We start from the raw sequence: 4,095 nt of genomic DNA, 5'->3' as shown, positions 1-4,095 counted from the left end.
GCTATTTGATGTAGATTCAACCTAGCTTTTTCGTTCGCCGCTTCCAAGGGATGACTAGAGCAGGTATTCTCAAATGTGTGCTGGTGGAGCTTCTATGTAGGTACATCCAAGCATCACTTTTTTTTTTTAGAACTCCGTGTGGGGTTTCCCCACCCACCCACCCACCCACCCACCCAAGCATGAACATTTTGCAGCCTGTGCTGCACATGTAACTTCTCCCTATTGAAGTCACATTCCATCTGCTTCTTCCATCCACATGAGCTGGTCAGATCCCGGAGGGTAGCATGATTCTCTTACTGCCATAGAGGTGGGTTTTTAGATACTCCGAGGCGTGTTTTACTAAGGAACTGATTAAGAATGAATTCCTCAAAGTCTATGGGAGATGTGCTTCATGCTGTTCTTTCCCCAGCATCTCAGTTTTCAAGTGGGTGATTGTCTTTGAATTCTCATAGTAAGTACATTGATCTGTACATTCATGTCTTTGAATTCTCATAGTAAGTACATTGATCTGTACATTCATGCTGGATCACTGTTACAGGGAGGATTGGGGACTTACGGTGGAAGGTTTTTGGTACTAGTTGAGCAATGAGATGCTCTTCTATTCCAGCCAATAAGATTCAGAATCCCTATTAAAAATTAAGGGAGCACTAGCAAAAAAAATAAAACCATGCAATTAAAAATAGTAATGATGAGATGCAAGTGCCTAGATCCTGGCCAAAAAGGAAAGAAAAAGCTGATGTTTGGAAATGGCACTGTCTTAAGTTAAACTAATTCTGAGTCAGGGATGTGTGAATTAGAGGAAGTGAAGGAATGAAGACTAGAAAGTAAAGGAGGTGGTGGGAGGGTAATATGGAAGAGTTGCAGATAGCGTGCTTGGAAATGTGCCATGGCTGGCTGGAGAACTCCGGCATATGGCAATAAAAGTGGCAATGTGAAAAGGCTACGTCTGCATTGAGTAGGGAGAGCATCCATTCCTAAATCAAGGATGGGAAACGTGTGGCCCTCCAGATGATGTTGGACTACAAGTCCCATCATCCCTCATCATTGGCTAGGGCTAATGGGAGTTGCATACCAACCATGTCTGGAGGGCCACACATCCTCTGCCCCTGATCTACGTGCTTTATTATCAAGGCTGGAGAGAGTGTTCCTATCTCTCCAAAGCAGTTGGGTATTGAGCACCAGTAAGCTACCTATCAGAAGGCTGGAATGTATTGGGTCAGCTACAACCTATTAGGGTCACATTTCCAATTTCCTTTCTCTGTTCTTTGCTTCTGTGGCCATGCCTTCCTTTCCCTTCAAGCAGAATTTTCTAACATGCTAAGGAAAGTCAACAGGAAAAGGCTTGGGAATGTTTTCTACTCTTTCAAGCCGAATTCTTTTCCCCATGTACAGTTCTATATGGAGAAAAGAACTATGCTTGAAGGAAGGAGTAGAAAACATTCCCAAGCCTTTTCCTGGTGATTTTATGTTCTTTAGCAAATCCTTCCTTTAGTTCTCATTTGGCTACAATCAGTGAAAGTTTCTTCATGCATGCTTCTAAAGTGTGCACCTCAGATTTTCGTACTGTATCTCACTGGTACATTCCTCAGAAGAGTGGCGCAGGGGTGGCTCCCAATGATAAACCCAGATTTCTTGCTATATGAAATTGCATCAACCCATCAGTGGAGGGTAACATGGAAGTGCGATACACTGAAAGGATGGGTTAGCCATCTTTCAGCCTCGCCAAAATGCCTGAAAATGTAGGCTCAGAGGGGACTTCCTGGAAAGAGTCAGATTGCCTGTGCTTCCCTAAAAGGCTTGACATCTACGCTGAGGAGTCATGTCTCTTAACAGGTGGCCTCTTTACCCATTTGCTGACCTTTCCACAAGTTCTGGCAATAGAAGCCCAACTCTTGGAGCAGTTAATTTAAACTGTACTTTCATTCCATTTCTCCTATACTTGACAAGAGCACATGAATACAATTGTACCAGTCCAATAAAGCTACTTTGGGGGGGTGAGTGGGGGTGTCCTTATACCAGAATTCAGAAGCTAAAAGTATGTGGTGTATGTATTTAGGGCATTTTGCTCTGCAGGTTCCCTGAATATGCTGAGTTGCAGGACAATGGCCATAGCTTGGGAGCAGGACTCATGGTTAGCATGCAAAAGGTCCCATATTCAATCCCTGGTCTCCAAATAGGGCTAGGAAAGATTCCTGTCCAGAAGCTTGGACAACTGATGCCAGTCAATGTAGACAATACTGAGTGCCCAATATAAGGCAGCTTCTGAAGTCATATTTCAATTAGTAAGTGGGAAGTTGATGTGGCAGACTGTCATGTAGAAAAAACATTAGTGGAGGTATGGAGGGGAGCATGTGGAAGGCAGACTATTTTAATAGAGTTGACAGATATGTGTGTCTCCTCACAGTGGTGCACTGGGTTGAAGGGATGTTGACACCACCTCGTAACCCAGGGATGGGCAACTTGTAGTTCTCCAGATGTTTTGGCCTACAAGCTGCCCACCACTGCGCTAACCCATTCAGGGGACAAGTCTGAGAGAAATAGGGGCTTGGTTCTTCCCCTTGCAAGTATACATTCTGAAGCGTCTTAAGATGGTGTGCTTCACCTTGAGAACTGGTATTCTATACACATCCAGATGCTTTGGGAAGACTGTAGGCGAAGGGTTTGCTGCTGGTTCAAGCAGGCTGTCATCTCTTCTGCAGCTGCAACATCTAAGCTGGACTAGATAAAATAATAGCCTTTTGATCTGATTTTAGGGATAGCAGAGTTCATAATTTCTTCAGAAAACAAAGGTGTATATATATCTCCCTTTCTCATTATACTAGAGTTCCAAAATTGACTGATAGTGAATTCAAAACAGATACTAGAAATCCCTTTGTATTTCTAGAATGCATAATTAAGATGCAGAATCCACTGCTACTGGATGGTGCTACATGGTGATGGCTGCTCACTTAGAAGTCTTTAAAAAGGAATATAGATAAATTCAAGAGGAACAGGTCTAGCCATTAGTCAAGTGAAACCTCTGTGGGCAGAGGCAGTATACACCTAAGTTACACAGGTGGACTGTTGCTTTCAAGCTGTATGTCTGGGCTTCCCAGATTCTAGCCCAATCTAGGTGTTTCAGACTACAACTCTCATCATCCTTGACCACTGGCCATGCTGACTGGGGCAGCATGGCCAGGGGTCGCATGGGAGTTGAAGTCCAAAATATCTCCAGGCCACAGGTTGGGGAAAGCTGGTCTAACCACTGGGGGAAACATGGGCCCTCGCTGGACTACTTGAGCCCTCGAGATCTTCCAGCAGAGGTCTTAACATTTGAAAATGCAACCTGCCGCAGGGGAGCAGCCGTAACTCAATGGCAGAGCACATGTTTGGCATACGGAAGTCCCTGGTTCAATCCCCGGCAACTCTATTTATGTCTTCAAGAGATTTTTAGTGTAGACCAGCCTAGTGCCTTTTGGATGCTTTGAACTACAACTCCCAGCAGACTCCAGCCAGCCTGGTTAATGATCAGTGATTATGAAAGTTGCCCAAAACATCTTGAGGCTACCAGGTTTGGAAAGGCTGGTTCTAGGCAGTACTGACTTAAAACGGACCAATGATCTGACTCTGTATAAGGCAGCTTCCTATGCTCCCTTATACTGTGACTATCTAAGCTTACTTCACAGGGCGGTTGTGAAAGTAGAATAAGAATTCTGCATCTGTCACCCTGAGCTCCTTGGACAAAGGGTGGGAAGCAGATGCAAACAATATTCATTCCTGCTTCACTAGACCAGAAGTAGACAACCTGGTGCCCGCCAGATATTTTGGATTACAGCTCCCATTATAAGAACATCAGAAGCGCCCATCTAGTCCAGCACTCTGTTCACATGGTGGCCAACCAGCCATCGGCCATGGATGAACAAGCAGGCCATGGTGCAACAGGACCCTCCCCCCCCCATGTTCCCCATGTTCTTGGAACATTGGCCACGCTGCCTGTGGGAGTTCTAGTCCAAAACATCAGAAGGGCACCAGATTGCCTACCACTGCTCTAGACAAATGCTTCTAAAGCACCTAATTGGTGGGGTTGAGGAATGGGGAGAAAGGCTGACTGTTCAA

This window comes from Elgaria multicarinata, chromosome 3 (genome assembly GCF_023053635.1).
Source record: "Elgaria multicarinata webbii isolate HBS135686 ecotype San Diego chromosome 3, rElgMul1.1.pri, whole genome shotgun sequence".
Lineage (NCBI taxonomy): Eukaryota > Metazoa > Chordata > Lepidosauria > Squamata > Anguidae > Elgaria > Elgaria multicarinata.
The sequence above is the reverse complement of the archived record's forward strand: the minus strand, read 5'-3'. Positions refer to the sequence as shown.